Genomic DNA, 19,769 nt, shown 5'->3' on the forward strand with positions numbered 1-19,769 from the left:
GAAGCTAAATAAGCACCTGAGGGAGAAAGGAATAGAAGGATATGCTGATAGGGGTAGCTGAAGTAGGGAGGGAGGAAGCTCGTGTGGAGCATAGATGCTGGCACAGACCTGTTGGGCCGAATGACTTGTTTCCGTGCTGTAGACTCAATGTAACTCCTCGTTGCAGCATCTTCCCCTCTCTGAGATGCTCCTTGCTGTCCTAGTCCTCACTACTAGGGTTCCAACTCCTACCCAAAGCTGTCATTTGGCTCTGGGAGTGAACTCTCTGCTACTTTCCGGGGATGATAATTCCTGATTTCCTAACAAAGACAAATTATGAGAATCTGAGCACACCCATCATTCCAGGGTGAGACTAGATGCCAACTACATTCAGAGGGCAGGGTTGATTATTTTTCCGTTTTTTGTTAGAAATTGTCTACGAAGGAAATCATCTTCAAAACTATTCCTTTCAAGTTGACTTGGTTATTCCACTTCATTGACCCCGGTCACTTTAGAACATCACAAGTACAAAACTCAACCTGCACCTGGAGCACGACCACAACACTCCAGATGTAGGCTGAGTGCTATGCTGAAGTGTGAGGTCACCAGTACAAATGAAAGTGAGTAATCAGCTGACCTTATTAGATTTGAAGATGACAGTACTTTAATATTCTGAAGTGTGCATTCTATAAACTCTGTGGTCATGCCTTGAGACGTTTGAGAACTACTGCACTAGTGAGTGTTGATGGGCTATCAACCTTAGTAGGCACCTCAACCAAGTCCAATCTTTTCTGAGTCCAACATTCATATATGCGCACTTTCCAGTAGGGTTTATTGGATCCAGAGCTGATTTTTTTTCCCCCTCCTCAGCCAAGCGCACCTCGGCCAATTTTAGTGCCCCCAACCTCTCTAATGTCAGCTACCTCAGCTCAGTCCAGAGATTCAAACCTGGAGCTTTCCTGGCTTCTTCAGGGTAGTCCTTCCTTTTTCCAATAAAAATAATATCAGCTCTATGAGGCCCCCTTCAAGCCTAAGAGCCATAAATAAGTCTAGAATATGCCCTTTCTGTTCCCTGAGCTCTCTGAGTGGATCAATGCTTTGAAGATAAGGAACCCAAAACTAAATACTATTCTAAATATGGTCTTATCAATGAGTTATATAATTGAATGCTGTTGAAATCTGTCTTAGTAACCCTGTTGTCAGGTTCCTATTGACGGAATACTTTTATTGAATGGTTAATTATCTTACTGTTGACCTCAACACAAAGATCCATGAATTCTGTGGTGGACTGAGATCAAGAGGGTTACAAGCAATATGCTGCCAGAAAACATCCTTTGAAATTTCTTCTTCACACTCCGCTGTATATTGACATACTCCAGGTAACTCACAGTTGCATTTCCTGGAACACTGGCTGTAAATCACGAACAAAAGCACAAGGGGTCATTTTCCCAAGTATACATTGGTAGCGAGGAACCTAGCTCACCATGTAATCAAAATAATTACTTCCATAAAGTCTGGAGTGAGTACAGGCCATTCAGCCCATCAAACTTACACCATCCACGGCCCATGTAAGATTATTGTATCAAGGATACCTCCATCACAATCCCCCCATCACTGCCACAAGTTTATCAATACAGGCTTGTATACCCTTAAGTATAGAAGATTAAGGGGAGACATAATTGAGGTGTTTAAGATGATTAAAGGATTTGATAAGGTAGATAGAGAGAAACTATTTCCTCTGGTGGGAGAGTCATAACCTTCAAATTAGAGCTAGGCATTCAAGGCTGATGTCAGGAAGCAATTCTTCACACAAAGGGTAGCGGAAATCTGGAACTCTCTCCCCAAAAAGCTGTTGAGGTTGGGGGTCAATTGAAAATTTCAAAACTGAGATTAATAGATCTTTGTTAGGCAAGGGTATTAAGGGCTACGGAATCAAGGTGGGTAGATGGAGTTAAGATACAGATCAGTCATAATCTAATTGAATGGCGGAACAGGCTCAAGGGGCTGAATGGCCTACTCCTGTTCCTATGTTCCTAAGTTGATTCCTACCTTAAGGAACACTAAAGACGTAATTTTGCAAAATGAAGCTCCCACTACACAGTCTCACTCGCAGCGAATCAGAGAACCGGGAAGGTGGGGGAGGCGGGGTCAGTGTTCCCAATTTCCAGCATTCCCAATTTCCATCCTTGAAATTAATAGACAGAAAATGTTGAGCACTGTGAACAGGCCACACCAATCTCTTCACCTGATTCTTCACTCCAGGTGAACAAGGCTTCTTACCAAGAACCCTGGCCTCGATTTTAAATGGGTGGGGGAGGGTATAGTGCGCGCGAGTCCTCAAGCAGGCGGCGCACCCGGAGAGTGCGGGGCATGGAGGCCCGCCGATCACAACGGCCGGGCCTCATTACCATAACTTTCAGCGGAGTCCTGCTCGAACCCGGCCAGATGCATTACCTGGCCGGCGGGTGGGAGCGGAAGATCTCAGGCAGGAGGCCACAGCCATGGACCCACAGGATCGGCCCCCAGCATTCAGGTAAATGGTAAGGGGATGGGTCGGGTGGAGCGAATGCAATCGGGGGCAGGGGCGCCAAGGGCAAGAGAGGCCCAAGGCTTTCTTGTGAGGCCTGGATGAGCACTCCTGCTTCTCCTGGCCCACAAGGAAACCTAAAACTTTTTATAAAACTTACCTGCCTGGGTGTCTTCTGGCCCGCGATCCCCCTCCCGACAGGTTTAGCCTGACGGAGATGCCATCACTGCTCCCCCGCTCAAGCCTCGGACTAAAATAGTAGAGGACCCCACCAGCTTGGGATGGGTGTCCCGCTTGCCTGCTCAAAAGAGCACGTTAATATTTGAACCCGTTGGAGTTTGTTGTTATTCCTCATTTTAACTGCGCCCCCCCCCAACAAAGTTTCCGCCAGGCAGTTAAAATCAGGGCCTTTGTATCGCAAAATTACACCATAACTTCCTTCCCTAGCCAGCCCATTAAAAAAATCAAGCAATTTTGTTAATACCTCGATAACCGTCTTCTAAAGAGCTTTCAATCCAGCTCTTTCCTTAAAGGTGCAAATTGATCCCCCAACCAACGACCTCCTCTGGGAATCTGTTGCACATGGTGATTCACAGTGACATATCTCACAAACAGAAGGTTGGGCACAGGAATTATAAAAGAACCTGTTTAGGTGAAGAAAAAAATCCATCATCAACTAAAATACAAAAACTGCTGCACACCAATTTTTGGCCGATTTTCCAAGTTTTCACTGTAATGGGCAGCCTTGCATTGGCTGCACGTATCGGGAAGTTGGGTTCAGGATTTTGTCCTTACCCAATATGGCGGTGGGCGCACTTCTGGCCAGAAATGTGTGCATGCTTCCTGCCCGCCATATTGAGGCTTTAGTAGACTGAATAGCACTCAAAAAATGGGTGCTGTGCGGACCAAATTCTAGGCCTTTGACTGATGGAGGTTGGCCTAAAATCCTGTGCCAAAACACACCATTTATATCGCTGACTTTCCACCAAGCTAGACGCTAGCACTGGAGACAATGCAAGTGAAGGCTTCTGTCATGTTTGCATTCACCCCATCATGCCAATCAGCCTAACAACTACCAACAAGAATCGGAACTACACTGTTGTAATTCTATCTCTGACCTTTGCTCCCTGCTGGAAGCTTGGAATCACAGAATTACCTCCTAATTATCTTGTAGGCCATGGTACAAGGACAGTATCATCAATGAAAATGTCAAGAAATAATTGGACTCATCACTAAAGTCATTAAAATACAATATAAACATGAGACCTGTTGTCAAACCTTTGAAACTGTCTATACATGAATAATTAATACTTCCTCAGCCCACTACATTATATTTTTATTTGTTCCAACAATCGTGTGGAACTCCAAACTGGAAAGCCTCACAAAAGGTATCACTTTGGCAAACAAGGCTCCAGAGGAGCCTAAAATGAGTACCGCTCTTTGCTGTTGATTTGGTATTGATAAATTAATTAGCATTTATGATTAATAATGCTTTTGACCTGTGTATGACAGATTGGCATTTCACAAAAGTATAGTTTTCGACAGATTGAAGTCTGCCTGTAGACGACCCCGATAAATTCAGTTTACATTTCAAAGGGTAAAGGTGATAAAAGTGCGTTGTGATAATCAGGTATAAGCCAATATTAATGATGGGCTTCCTTCTTGAATATACAGACCGTGATGACTATGGATTTGATCCCTGTGTTGTCCTGAAAATTTTCAACAGACCTAATTTATAGTGCAGAATTCTACACTCATTATTAACTACTCCAAGTTTTAGGATTGTAAAATGAACACAACGAGGTCCAATTTCTACCCCAAAACCTGCATTTATTTAGCATCTCATTGGGGTTGATTTTAACTGTTCCCGCCAGGCAGGAAATGGGTGGCAGTCAGACACCCGTTTTACATCCTGCCTGATTTTCCTTTCCATTGAAAAATCGGGCAGGGTGTAAAATGGGTAGCGGACTCGCTGCCACCCGTTTCCTGCCTGGCAGGAACTATTGAAATCAACCCAGGCCCCTTTTGATGAGGGAAGAAGAATGGTGAGATGGCTTTAGGCAGGCTCACAATGTCAGTGCACTCAACTAGTTATTCACAAGAACGTGAATATTTTGCAGGGCAATACTGAGCGGGCGGGTAGCAACTAACCCCTTGAGGGGATTGTAGTGAGCTTGGAAATGAAAAGGGGGGATAGGGACCAGGTTGAGGGAGTTGACCCACAGGAAGCATGGTGGCAGGTCGGGGACCCAGTGTAACCAGGTTTCAATCCATATTCCGCTCCACCACCTGCCCAGATTAGGGCATTTCTCCACTCCCAGATTCCCCCAGGATTTCAGGCCTCAGGTTTGTTTCTGTTCATGGAGTAGTGGATATGTGGAGCAAGCTCCCAGTGGGGGAGTTGATGAAAATTCCTCTCTGACTCCCTCAGGTGATCAAAACCAGTCCAGGAGATCACATAGACCAAGCGTTATCGATAAAGACACTTACCTTCTATATAATGCGATCTCTGCCCCAGTCAAGCACCAGTCCTGCTTCCTCTTGAAGGCAGGCAGAGAGGCTGACCAGATGGTCCCAGTCGTATCATAACACTGAATTTTCGCAAGCACTGCATGGAAAAGAGAGCAGGCATTCTTTCTTTCTGCAAGTGTCAGTTCTTGCAGGCTGGGTGATCCATCTCTTCTGGCCGTGCGAGTCTAAGAATTGGACTCAATCTTCTTCTCCGTTGGCTGCGTTTAATATTGAATATTTTCCAGGTATCCATCCAGGTTCTGTTGATTACAGAGATCATGTTCAATTACTCACTAACCACGTCCTGTGCCAAAAATGTCTGCCTTCAGCAACTCGCGCACAACAACATAATTTTCCTGATTGTGGATCTCGACTTCCTTTATCCTTTCCTGCTGATGAGCAAGTTTATACAATTGTAATATGTCGATATTAATGGGTGAAACCTTATGAGGGGGGGGGGGGGTCAAGGACTTAATTTCTGGTTTGTTTAACTAATTGATCCAATTATTGTAGTATGCCCTGATTTGTCATTTTAAATTGCTATTAGTGATAAATTATCATGTGGAATACAGACAATGCTGTTCTTACAGATCAGCTGTTAATAATGTGAGCTATTCAGGCATATTTAGCACCAAAAGTGCCCTAGTTTCCCCACAGGATGATCTTCTCCAGGGAGCTTAAAGGGAGAAGTAATTGGATAGAGCTGACAAACCATAAAATGCCTGTAACCCATAGGGAGCTCTAGATTTAGTCTAATGTATCCAGAGTAGCAAGAGATAATTGGTTTAAAGCTAAAGAGAGGGAACATAACCATGCAAAGTAAGAGCCTCTGATAAAGAAAGGCCTATTTCAGCTTATGAATGATTTACCTGGTACAAAGCAAGTATGTAGCAGCAGTATATGTGCAGGCTTGAGTTCCGATACATAATTAGCCAAATGCCAATGTAACCTTTTGGATTTAATAACCTTGTTAACCCAAAAACTGTAATGCTTCCCTGAAGAACCTGAGCCAGTTAATGGAACAACAAAACAGTTCAGGAGAAAAGAGGTAGAACTGGTGGGGTGGGGGGGGGAATGGCAGTCATCATAGTATTCAGGTCTCTGTCATGGTATTGTTTAGTCACATGACCATCCAGGTTGTTAGGCACCTGTACCAAGAGACCATTTACATAGAAACAAACCTGCATTTAATGGGGTAGAAATTGGTCCTCACTGCGCCCATTAAATGGAGGCAAAAAGGACCAATTTCACGGCGCAATGTTCCGCACCCGATTAGCACCTGTGTTACTGGCACTGACATTGTTGTAGGTGGTTTGATAGTTGTTACGGGTGACTGCCAAAACAGGCATTAGGCCCCTTACATATCTAAATAAGGGCCCTAACGCCTGTTTTAGGTCCCCTCACTGAAATTGGTTAGCGATCAGCAGAGCAGGTAATGGGCCTGCTTTACTTAGGAATCTTCAGCAGCTCGTACGGCTGCCAATAAAATGTAGGTAATTTTCTTTAAAAATGATAGTCGTTGTTTTGGAGCCAGGAGGAGCAAGAGTGCTCCCCGAACTCCACAGCACTGGCGATCGGCCCCACACCCATTGCTGCTTCAACTATTGTATGCTTCAACTATTCCCTGTAACAAAGCATTCCATACTCCAACAACTCTCTGCATAAAGAACTTTCTCCTCACTTCTCTCCTCACTCTCATAGGGACAATTTTAAATTGTCGATTCCTTGTAACTGACGCCCAATGAGAGGAAATATTCTCTAGTCATTTCATCAAAACCCTTTGTAATTTGAGCCATGGGAGCTGTGTGCCTGGAGGAGCCAGTGAGGCAGAAAAAGAAATAGTACAAAATCTAATTGGAGGTCAAGAAATACTCAGCAAAAAAAAAGTTTGTTCCACATAGGTTCTCAAGTCCTTTCTTGCTTGCACTGTCTCTTCACCCTCATTGTCTACTGCCACATTTATTTTAGAGGATGGTCTCCTACAAGAAGAACACCATCAAATGCAATCCAGTAAAGGAAACACTGTTAGAGGCATCAAGGGGGTGAAATTCATTAGGGTACCTCTCGCTCCGCCGCTGTAACTTGGGCAGAGGTTCGGTGGAAACCCCAGTTACTTGCCTAAATGGGCTTTCCGCCGAAGTAATGGCGGTGAGACCCGGGGAAAACTCCTCCCCCCCACCACCACCACGAGGCTCTCCTCAGAGAAGAATTTCTCAGGCTGCTTCTAATTGCTGGGTATTGGCAAATAGAAAAAACTTTCAACAACTGGGTCCCTCATTTTTGGACCTGGCTGCAGTATGGGAAGCCAAATGGAAGTACATCTAAATGGCATGAGCATCATTTTAACAGGTCCCCAACCAACACCAAGGAAAGCATGACTTATGGTTACTAATGGACTTTACACCCACTGCTCCCATGTTATCTGTTTGGCTAGCAGGGAAAGGAAAATTTGTCATCCTTTGGTAAATATTAACCTTTTGTGTTTGCGATTTAACTGAGTGAAAGTACTGATTTGAACATTTCAGTATTTGTAATCCAGAGACTGTAAAAGACCCCATGGCACTATTTCAGAGTCAGAAGGTTGTGGGTTCAAGTCCCACCCCAGAGACCTGAGCACAAAAGTCTAGGCTGACATTCCAGTGCAGTACTGAGGGAGTTCTGCACTGTTGGAGGTGTGGTCATTCAGATGAGACATTAAACTGAGGCCCCGTCTGCCGTCTCAGCTGGATGTAAAAGATCCCATGGCACTATTTCGAAGAATAGCAGGAGAATTCTCCCCGGTGTCCTGGCCAATATTTATCCCTCAAACAACATCACTAAGACAGATTATAGGGTCATTATCACGTTGCTGTTTGTGGGACCTTGCTGTGTGCAAATTGGCTGCTGCATTTCCTACATGGCAACAGTGACTACACTTCAAAAGTATTTAATTGGCTGTAATGCATGTTGGGACGTCCTGAGGTCGTGAAAGGCGCTATAGAAATGTAAGTTCTTTTTTTTCGGTGTGAGATGGGACGCGATCATTTTATCCACAGGATGGATGAAGTCAGCAAGACAAACTGGCACTAGAGACTTGCTCCATAAATTCCATTTGTACGCACTGTACCAAATAACACAGGACGAACACTCCATGGACACTAATAAGGCCGTTCTTTTTGTTTCGAGAGCAACTAAGAGTGCTGCTGTCTTAAATTTACAATGCCATAGCGCAGCTGGCCTGTCTCTCGACCGGTGGCAGAGTGCGTTCCATGGGCCGTATATGAGCATTGCTGATGTGGCTATTTCGCTGCTGTGCATGTGCAACATCACTGCGTCTCGGTGTCATGAGGTTAGTGACTCACCAAACGCCCCAGGCTTTCTGCAGCACATTATGTCATTGCTGCTACCAGGGTGGGCTCTGCAGCTCTTTGCCGATGGTGCTGCTGCCAGTGCAGCACTTTTCATGGCCAGAGTTAGACTGATGGCAGGCACTAAGACCCAGTGGAAAATGGCTCTCCCTGATCACTGGTCTGACTAAATCCAGTCGTTCTAAGTTCATCTGACCACCACAGGAGACCCAGGCAACAGGAGCCAGCAGCTGAAATCAATATAAAAGTGGCTGTAAGCTGTTTCATCCTCACTCTCCTAGGACGTGACATCTACTAAATCCTTGCTAGGTTACTACCTTGAACAGCCAGTACATTATTTCTTCTTTATGCAATATATTGTTAACACTATATTCAGCCTGTATGGAAAGCTCAGCACTGCCTCCTCAGACTGGAATCTGCTGATAACATGATCACTGTGCGATTGGGCAGTAGAAATTTGGATCCCGTTGTACCCCTTTTATGGGCGTAAGACAGACATGATGAGGGCCAATTGAGGAGACCATTGTCCTGCACCCTAAGGATGCTTGAAAATGGGGTACAGGACAATGTTCCCTGGAATTAGGTCATACCGCTTTTCTGGTGTCACTGACGGCCACCTAAAACAGGTGTAAGGTCCCTTGCATATGTAAATGAGGGGCCTAGTGGCTGTTATCGACCCATTCTGTGAAACTGGGCAGCGATAAGTTACGGCAAAGGTCCAGTTGTCCTGCTCAGGAGTCTTCAGTAGCTGCTGCAGCCACCAACTAAAAGTAAGGTTTTTTTAATGCCACTGCCGTGTGCAAATGACATAATAATAAAGCAGAGGTGATACGATAACGCCATCGTCGTCACTCTCCTGTGTCCAGGTTGCTAGATACTGAGCTTTATTCACAAGTAAGTTTAATGGCTAGTTACAAGATTCATTCAACTTATACAGAAGATTATACAGAATTTACAGCACAGAAACTGGCCATTCAGCCCAACAGGTCTATGCCGGTGTTTATGCTCCATACGAGCCTCTTTCCACCCTACTTCATCTAACCCTATCAGCATATCCTTCCATTTATTTTTCCCTCATGTGTTTATCTAGCTTTTCCTTAAAGGCATCTATGCTATTCACCTCAACTACTCCATGTGGTAGCAAGTTCCACATTCTAACCACTCCCTGGGGTAAAGAAGTTTCTCCTGGATTCCTTATTAAATTTATTAGTGTGTATCTTATATTCATGACCCCCTAGTTTTGGATTCCCCACAAGCAGAAACATCTTCACTATGTTTACCCTACCAAACCCTTTCAGTATTTTAAAGACCTCCATTAGGTCATCGCTCAGTTTTCTCTTTTCTAGTGAAAAGAGCCCCAGCCTGTTCGATTGATGTTAACAACTCAAGATATACATAAACTAACGTGAGCGCGTATTTAAATGTTACATGTGGCCCCGAAGCTCCATGACACCTGTGCAGGTTAGGAGAACAAAGGAGTCTACGGTTTGTCTCATATGAATCCAGGGTTCTTGCCTCCACTGCCTTTACTTCATTTTTAGCCCATTTCAGGTCCACTTTTCTTCATTTCTTTTCTCTACTAAGCACTTAGGTTGGCCTGAGGCTTTGTGCCAGTTGTTTGAATTTTGTTTCCCACCCCTCCCACCAACCAGCATTATTAGTGACAACAATGGGCTGTCCAATGGGAATCTACCTATCTGAGGTGCTTGGAAGAAGAGGATGAGGAGGTCCACCAGAGGGATGGCAGGCAGGTCAGGCTGCACAAGAGGTGCGCTGTGACCATCCACTGCTACCCACACATGGACATCTACAGAGTTCAACATAACCTCACTTTCACAGATGATCAGTGCTAAACCTTCATAAATCACTGGTTAGGCCTCCGTTGGAGTATTGTGTCCAATTCTGGGCACTACACTCTAGGAAGGATGTCAAGGCCTTAGAGAGGGCGCAGAGGAGATTTACCAGAATAGTACCAGGGATGAAGGACTTCAGTTATGTGGAGAGATTGGAGAAGCTGGGATTGTTCTCCTTACAATAGAGCAGGTTAAGGGGAGATTTAATAGAAGTGTTCAAAATTATGAAGGGTTTTGATAGACTAAACAAGGAGAATCGTTTTTTTCCACTGGCTGGAGGGTTAGTAACCAGAGTATACAGATTTAAGATAATTGTCAAAAGAACCAGAGGGCAGATGAGGAGAATTTTTTACATGCAGTGAATTGATATGATCTGGAATGCACTGCCTGAGAGGGTGGTGGAAGCAGTGTAACTTTCAAAAGGGAATTGGATATATACTCGAAAAGGAAACATTTTCAGGGCTGTGGGGAAAGATCAGGGGAATGAGATAGCTCTTTCAAAGAGCCATCACAGGAAAAATGGGCCAAATGGCCTCCTTTTGTGCTGTAAGATTCTATGATTCTCTGAGGAAGCTTCAAATTTTAAGGAAGTTTGTGATTGCAGGCGCAATGGTACAGATATATATAAAGGCCTGAGTAAGCATTACACTGGATAGTTCTTCAGAAGCACCTCAATCATAGCATGTCATGTTATATGTGATACTTATGAACCTTTTAGGTGAGTTTTTAACTATAATTTCTCGGTGGTGGAGTACCATTCCACCACCCTGAAAAACAAATCTGGGAATTTATAGTTAAAAACTCACCTAAAAGATTCATAAATGGTTGTCTCCCAAATTTCATTTTTTTTATCATAATTTTCCAATTTTATTCACAGATAATTAGGTCAAGAGATGTGCCGTATCACATTTATGATATTAATTGACACAGAGGTGATCTTGGCCCAAGCTTCTGTCCACACCGCACTTTAACTGGCCACTAAGAACGGCCTCAGAATACTGCAAATTGATTCACATCCCATGTTCATTTGCTCCTTCTGACGATCTGCTTGACGTCTGGTCAACATCATTGGCTCAGTCAAGACCAGGGACTTGCCAGGTAAGAATCTGCCTGCAGCATCCTGAGATGGCACACCAATGCCAGGCTGCGGGCCGCCAAGCCGGTTTTGTGGTGTTCTTTTACTACCCTGGGCAGAAAACACAAATCGAGAGGGAGGGTTGTGAGGTGGAGTGTCTACACTGCAAATCCTGTGCAGTTTTAGAGAGCTGGCACTATCCCGAAGTCTAGTACACGAGCAGCAACTGTGCAGCCACTTTGTGCCATATTTGTGAACTGTGATTAGTTGACATTTGACTGGTGTAAATCTGATCTAAATGTTGACTGCAAATTGCCTGCCATGTTTGCCTATATAACAGAGTCTGTACTCCAGGAGTAATCCATTGGCTGTAAAGCACCTTGGGACATTCTGAAGATGTAAAAAGCGCAAGTTCTTCCTTTCAATACAAACTGCACCACCTCCGCATCATCTTTATTGGCTGCTTGTTTACTATGAACAACCTGCTTGAATTGGATGAAGATGGCTGATCTGAACTGCAGCACAACGGGGCTGGGTGGGTGGGTTGGGGGGTGGGGGATGGTGAGGAGGTGTTATGTTGAATGCCAGTAAAGTTCCAACGGGTTGAATGCTGACTATTGAGAAATGTTTTGCCAATTTTAAAAGGCCATGACAGCTTTAAATTTTGAGCAAGACAAAATTAAATCACACAGTTTAAAAATAATATATACTTTTCACTCCAGATTGTATTAATCTTTAGCCCTCTGACAAGGCAATGACCGCATAAGGCAACACTGCCATGTTATGCAGGATACAACCAACAATAAAATATTCAGAGACCTTCCTAAAGCTGCTGCGGGATCTGTCCCATATAGAATCCAAACAGCTAACTTTAAAAATACCAAATGCGCGCTCTGTGACTATCTTTGTGGTGTGTGCCTCATTACAGCTCCCTTTGTGCTTGGCTTTGCTGATTTGGCACTGAAATCATAAAGCATAGCTTCAGGTCACCTGCAAAAGCTGGACGACTTTAAATACCCACAGCACAGATGCAGACGCAAGACACCTGCTGCAGAGTATCTTACCTGACATCAGTCATTTTCTCATTCCCCTTTCAGAATTTCAAAAGGGATCAGTGAGTTGTGGCTGCTACCAGAATAATTGGCACGTGCATCTAGGGTGTTAACAGATGGAAGCCTTTCCTGTTCAGATGGATGCATCCATTCACACACCAGGTGTGTTTTGGGGTACAGTCAGTAGCACCCAGTACATTAGAGAAATCAGCAGTTCAAAGAACTTGGTTCTCAGTGGTTGATACTGGTACAGGGGAAGCTGATAATGAGGTGTCCTCCCAAGAAATTCAGCAGGGACTTCACGTCGTTGCTGTGTGACTGATACAGCAGCACAAGTTCTTAAAATAGCATAGAACATGACAGCAGCAGTCAGCTCCACTGGCACCTGAAGTGTGTACATTCTGATAACCCTGATGCTTACACGGCTCTATCATCTCCTCAAACAGGCCATTAGAAACATTTGTGTATTGGAGCTAAACACTAGGGCATACACAGCACTGCCTGAAGCTGTGAAGGTAACCATGGCCCTCAACTTCTATGCCACAGGTTCATTCCAGGCTGCAACAGATGACATCAACATCAGGCAGTTTGCTGTCCATACTGCCATCAAGCAAGTGACAGATACCATCCTTGCAAGGAGACTGCAATCCATCACCTTCCCCACATAGGCTGCTGATCAGGAGGAGAGAGCTCTCGGATTTGCCCGCATCACTGGATTTCCTCAGGTGTAAGACATCATTGACTGCATACATGTTTGCCTTGCATTTTCTGCAGCATGAACCGGCCATGTTTTATAACAGGAAGGGGTTCCACTCCCTGAATGTTCAGCTGTCGTGTGACCACAGTCAGCAAATAACGCAGGTCTGTGCCCGGTATCCTGGCAGTCTCACGATGTCTTTGTACTGTGCCAGTCCTCAATGCCCTCTATCTTCAACCCAGACCAGTGGGTGTCAGGCTGGCTCCCCTCTACACCTGGCTCATGACTCCTGTCAGTAACCCAGGCACAGACGTGGAATACCGTTACAGTGCGAGCCACACTCAAACCACAGCTCTCATTGAGCAAACCATAGGCATCCTCAAACCAAGGTTCCAGTGCCTGGGCCAATCCAGCGGAGTCATGCAGTATAGCCCTGAGCGAGTCTCCAGGCCAGTACTGGTTTGCTGCATGCTACACAACTACGTCATTCGGAGACGCCAGGCTTTGCAGCCGCTACAGGAGGCAAAAGTGCAGGAGCAAGATGAAGAAGGGAGTGAGGAAGAAGAAGATGATGAGGAAGACCAAGGCTGAGCTGTGTTGCCAGAGCTGTAAGGCAACAAATTATTGAGGCGAGATTCACCTAAGCAAAACCCTCCCCCAGCACACCAACAGTCCCACCATTTGACCCACTCCTTCCGCCCACTGTCTGAATGCCTTCCAACACTACCATCTCATTGATCTTCCAGGGTTGCTAAGGTAAGATTCCTAACTCTGATCTCACATTACTCTCTGCGTAACTCTGCATTACCTGGAGTCCCAGCCCTCGTCACCACCCTTCCCTCCCCGAGTACCAGCACTCTCCTCCATTCACTGCAGCACACCTCACTCCACCTCCTTCTGCTCCTAATGCCACACTCTGCACCTCCTACTCTACTCACTAGTACTGCTTTCACCTCCTTACTCCTCTGCCATCCTTCACACACCAGCATTGCTATTCGACCTTGACATGCCACATCCTCAAACTATGAGTGTGAAAACCACAGCAAATAAAAACTCTTAACTTCATCTTTTTCACATTGTGCATTTTACAACTTCTAGTGTGAAGACAGATAAGTGGCTGTTGAGAGCAGCTGCACTTTGTCATTCTTAGCATGTGAGGGTGAGATTGCAGTGAGAATGGACAGAGTGTAAGATAGCCAAGAACCCTGCAGGATGCATCCTCCAGCCTGGCCACTCGCGAGGACCCTGACGTGACCCATCCCCAAGATCTCCATGACGTGCTCCTCGAATGGGGAGAGGACCTGACCTCTTTCCTCATCTCCTCTCTATTATTGTTCGCCAGCTTTGCCTGCAAGAAAGAAGGGAGCATTAGTGGTCTCCTAGTGAAATGGTTTGAGGATGTGGCATGTCAAGGTCGAATAGCAATGCTGGTGTGTGAAGGATGGCAGAGGAGTAAGGAGGTGAAAGCAGTACTAGTGAGTAGAGTAGGAGGTGCAGAGTGTGGCATTAGGAGCAGAAGGAGGTGGAGTGAGGTGTGCTGCAGTGAATGGAGGAGAGTGCTGGTACTCGGGGAGGGAAGGGTGGTGACGAGGGCTGGGACTCCAGGTAATGCAGAGTTACGCAGAGAGTAATGCGAGATCAGAGTTAGGAATCTTACCTTAGCAACCCTGGTCAGGTCATTAAATGTCTTCCTACATTGCAGCCAAGTCAAGGGGACAATGTCCCCGGCGCTGACACCCTCTGCCACCTTGGCCCACTGCTGATGAGCAGCTTGGTGAAATAACTTCTTGCCGCTTGTTGGGAAGAGAACATCCCTCCTCCTGCCGGCCTCCTCTATCGGCACCTTCACTGCAGTGTCGGAAAATCAAGGGGCCCTTGAAGCATCTGCTTCTACTGCCGTCTCCTGAGCTGCCTTCAGGTTGCCTGCAGCCAAAGTGCACCTCTCCTTTAAGAGGTGTAGGCTACCTTTAAATAGCGGCGGGAATGCCGGAAATTGAGGCTCCTGATTAGGCGAGCTGCCAATCAATAGCAGGACTAATGCTGGCAGCCCGCCTATTTAATCATAATGTGGGCCCCCGACCAAATTGCCAGTCTTGTCCCGCCAACGTGATTAGGCGTGTGTTGCCAGCATGGTGCTGATTCTCGGCCTGAAAACGGGCCTATACGAATTTCTATCCCTGTATGTCAGACCCATCAATAAAAGCAATGCAGGGTCTGTAGATCCTCGAGTCACAACACATTCAGAATGGTACCATCAATACCAATACGCCAATTTTCCTTTCCGTTGAAGTCATTTTGCACCTCGCCTGCCATAAACACGCACCCCGTGCTTTCTTTGGGTCCCACCGTATGGTGAGAGCAGGCGTGCTGGTCAAACAAAGAGCGGATGTGGGGTCGACTTGGGGGTCCAGCTATTTATACTTAGCTTAGCAACATTCTTAGGGACACAGGAACAAGAGTAGGACATTCAGCCCCTCGAGCCTGTTCCGACAATCAATTAGATCATAGCTGATCTGTATCTTACCTTGATCTACCCTCCTTAGTTCTGTAACTCTTAATACCCTTGCCTAACAAAAACCTCTCAACCTCAGTTCTGAAATTTTCAATTGACCCCCCAGCCTTAACAGCTTTTTGGGGAGAGAGTTCCAGATTTCCACTACCCTTTGTATGAAGATGTGCTCCCTGACATCGTCCCTGAATGGCCTAGCTCTAGTTTTAAAGTTTTGCCCTGGACTCCCCCACCAGAGGAAATAGTTTCTCTCTCTATCTACCCTATCAACTCCTTTAATCATCTTAAACACCTCAATTCAATCACCCTTTAATCTTCTATATTCAAGGGAATACAAGCCTAGTCTATGCAACCTGTCCTCATAATTTAAACCGTGTAGCCCCGCTTCTTCACCTCAACTCACAATTCTCGAAGAGAATTTTTTAATTGTTTTTGTTCTAAGGACACGGGTGCCACTGGAGAGGCTGCACTTATTGCCTGTCCCTATTTGCCCAAGCACTGAGTGGCTTGGTGAGTCACTTTAAAGGTCATTAAGAGTCAATTCCTGCGGGGGCACAAAACGGGCGGTGAGCAGATCGGCCACCCGTTATACATCCTGCCCAATTTTCCTTTCGGTTGAAGTCATTTTGCACCTCGCCGAAAATGGATTCCAGCCCCAACCATTCTTGCCTGGAGGACCAGTTGGGGTTTTTCTTTTGACAACAATCCGCCAACTTTCATGGTCATTTTTTCCTAGTGCCTGCCCACAGAATTCAGTTTCACTACTTGCCGTGGTAGGATTTCTGGGTTGCTAGTCCAGTACCATAAACACTGCAACTAATGTGTAAAAGTGTCACTGATGTAAAGCCATAAACACGCACCCCGGGCTTTCTTGTTGTTGGTCAAAGAAAGAGCGGATGTGGGGTCGACTTGGGGGTCCAGGCCGCGATCGATGCTTGGAACCCTGAAAACTTGGGCAAAGGGTGCCCCCCCTTTGTAAGGGGAGTGCGGGAGCACCTTCAGTTTTCTACCAAGGTAAGGAACCCAGCCTAGCACTCATCAGCTGGACTTCTGGCCTCTTCAGCACGGTGAGGTAGGGAGCAGAGGGAGAATATCTCAGCTGTTCCGCTAGCCTTCCAAAGGCATGTAAATCACAGGATGTCCCTCTTACCCCACAAACGGGTTTTGGGGGAGCGGGATCATCAGATACACTGAGATGTGCCACCCCATGTCTTTTTGAGCCCTACGTTCATGTCTGGCTGAAATAAGCATAAAGTAAACTGCGTATTCATCGGCATGCTAATGTAATGCTGCACTGCATATCACCCTGCTGAATTGTTTTCAGTCTATGTGGATTTGGCAGTGTCGAAGAGCAGACATATTAAGGGAACTTTTAACTCCCAGGGTGGAAGCCATTTGGGACGCACGGACCACCTGCCTGGGAGTCTCCATTGGAGGCCCGGATGATATTAAGTGCTGGATATCATTTACACCCCGCTGGTCAACTGCCTGCCCTAAATGGGTGCAAGGAGGCTGCTGGCAAGCCAAGATCTGGCGGCCCGGAGGCTTCCCACCAGCACTCGGGTAAGTTGCAGGGGGGGAGAGGGGTTCAGTAGAGTCACATGGGTGGGGTGGAGGGGAGCCTGGGCAGCAGAGGCCTAGACTTTCCTTGTAAGAGCCTGGAGCTTCATGCGCCTCCTGGGCCCACAAAGATGCTTAAAGCTTCCCTTTTAGGGCCTTGGCCTCTTCCCCGACAGGCTTCACTGAGTAGGCTGAGTACGGGGTTAAATTGTCAGCAGGATGTCAGTGGACCCCGATTAACATGCAGTAATGAGGCTCCAGCCCCAGTCAGGTGGACGTCTCATCCGCTGGCAAAATCAGCGAGGTTAAACCTGCTGCAGGCGGGAAAGGAGTGACAAATAGAGCCACTCGATTTTAACTCCCATTCCGTCCAGTTTCCGCTGGGTGGAGGAAGTTAAAATTTCCCCCCATTATCCTCCAGTCACTAATGTGCATGAAAACGATCAGTGTGAGCACGAAACAGGTTCTCCATTTTATAACTGCACCACCATTTTGGCTCACGTTTAAAGAAATGATCCCTTCAGTTGACCCTCTGTACTCTGTACTCAAGCGATACTCAGGCCATTTGTACCTGGTCTGCAAACGTTTTACTGCTTTCAGAGCTTGAAGAGTGACTGCAACTTGCACTCCATTTCTTGCCAGGGTCTTCTTGTCAGAGCAGATCTAAACCCTTTGCCACAATCTGCCTATTACCGATATGTCTCGTGGTTGACATTTAAAGGAGGTGGAGGAGGAGACAGTAACAAGAACAGGTCAGAGGCTGTCTTTTCATATAAGGCAAGGTGAAGAAGCACATTTGTTATGGTTTCTGTTCTATGACTTACACATAGGGTCATAGAATGATACAGCACAAAAGGAGGCCATTCAGCCCATCATGCCTGTGCCGGCTCTTTGAAAGTGCTATCCAATTAGTCCCACTCCCCTGCTCTTTCCCCATAGCCCTGCAAATTTTTCCTTTTCCTATACAGGTCAGCCTCATGAGTGGAATAATAAATAAAACATTTCCTAGCAATACACTTATAATAAGGTGCAGTGTGACTGGAACATTTTAGGTGTCTTTTTTAGGTTGTTTAAATGTTGTATGTTTTACAAGGAGTGGAATCCTTAGCCCGTGAGGTAACAGCCATAAGATACCACTTCCTTTGTATTCGGTTATGGAAATTTAAATTCTGACGGCAATTCCTAAATCATTTGCCTACCGTAGAAACTTGTGTTTTACAGTACAAATGTTAGCTCGACAGGAAGTCACAATGCACCACATCACATCAATCCACCCAACATTATTTATACACAGTTTTTTTTAACAATTTAAACTATGTTTTATATGTTTTATATTTATAGAATGGATACATATTTAACGTATAAACAGAAAACATGGCGGAGAGCCATTGGATATTATATTTATACAAGTGGACCTTGTCATACACACTTATGAATACTTCATAGCCTAGAAATTGGGCCGCAGACCGCCCATTTTTCGGACGCGACGCAGCCTGCTAAATCCCCAAAATGGTGGACAGGAAGCGCACACGCACCTCCGACTGGAAGTGCGCCACCCGCCATATAACGTGGCGTCCTTTACCCATGCTTGGAGCAGGCATTGGGCCCTTTACATATACAAATAAGGGGCCTAACCCCTACTTGAGATCCCCACTGCATGATTGGTTTGCCCTGAGGAGGCCAGCACCATCGCTGGCTGCACTCATGGAAACTAGCTCTACAGAACGCCTGCATTATCAAAGGTGAGTTAGCTCCTCACGACCCCACATAAAACCACCCGCTTGATTGCCGCTCCCACCTCCCCTTCCCCCCGACCCCCGCACCGGCCACAAGAACCCCGACCTCCAGGCTCCCTCAGACCGCTCCATTCATGTGCAGGGTAAGTACCGTGCACAGGGGGGAGCGCCCAGAAATGGATGTTCCCGAATTTCTAGGCCCATTTGTGTGTTATTCAGTCAAGTTGACCAGTTGGGTAAGCATCATAGCCAATGGTGCTTACTATACATAACATATTCCTTTTATGGAACAAGAAGAGCAGGATTCCTTATTGGAGGAGCAGGGGTCATGTCACTGTGATGTAGATGGATCTGAGGAAGATAGCTTCAGTCTTCAGAATAATGGGAGGGAACAACACAGTGCACAAGCTCAAACTGGAAGGATTGACAGCTGCAGGGAGCCTGCAGAGGCCATTAGGATAATGGCATTTGGATTGAATATTCTGGAGATTAAAGCAGTCAAAAGCCTGAAGAGAGAAGATTGGCCCTTGGGGTTTTGTGGATAACATTTCATAATGTAGGAGTCATATAACATGAGTGCCCTTCCGGCAGCATAGTCACAGAGCAAGGCCAGATCAATAAGGTTCAAGCAAAAGACAGACAAAAGTGCAGGCATAAATACTGGCAGTTTATTCACACACAATGCATCAAGGCCCCTAGATATGCAAGTTATACTACACCACAGTACACTCCTAATTCCATGCTATCCTTCACAGTGGAACTCATATGCAGAGGACATTTGCAGATTAGAGTAATAGGTAAGTATAGTATTGAGTAAGTAATAACCTAGTACTTCTGCTGAATGTTCCCTTCCTCATTACTCTCCTCGACAGCACCTCCTAAGCCTGCGACCTCCACCACCTAGAAGGACAAGGGCAGCAGGC

The 19,769-nt window shown here is 45.9% G+C and overlaps 1 long non-coding RNA gene across 2 annotated transcripts in view; it reads left to right on the forward strand.

The window, feature by feature from the left end:
* LOC137333265 (uncharacterized) overlaps positions 1-19,769 on the forward strand; it is an 86,293-nt gene that overhangs the window by 35,651 nt on the left and 30,873 nt on the right. Inside the window, exons 2-3 of one of the 2 annotated variants that reach the window (XR_010965831.1) lie at positions 11,095-11,315; positions 17,753-17,862. This is a non-coding gene — a long non-coding RNA (uncharacterized lncRNA). The remainder of the gene's footprint in view (positions 1-11,094; positions 11,316-17,752; positions 17,863-19,769) is intronic. The other variant, XR_010965832.1, reaches the window with a different exon arrangement.

This window comes from Heptranchias perlo, chromosome 2 (assembly GCF_035084215.1).
Source record: "Heptranchias perlo isolate sHepPer1 chromosome 2, sHepPer1.hap1, whole genome shotgun sequence".
NCBI classification, from domain to species: domain Eukaryota; kingdom Metazoa; phylum Chordata; class Chondrichthyes; order Hexanchiformes; family Hexanchidae; genus Heptranchias; species Heptranchias perlo.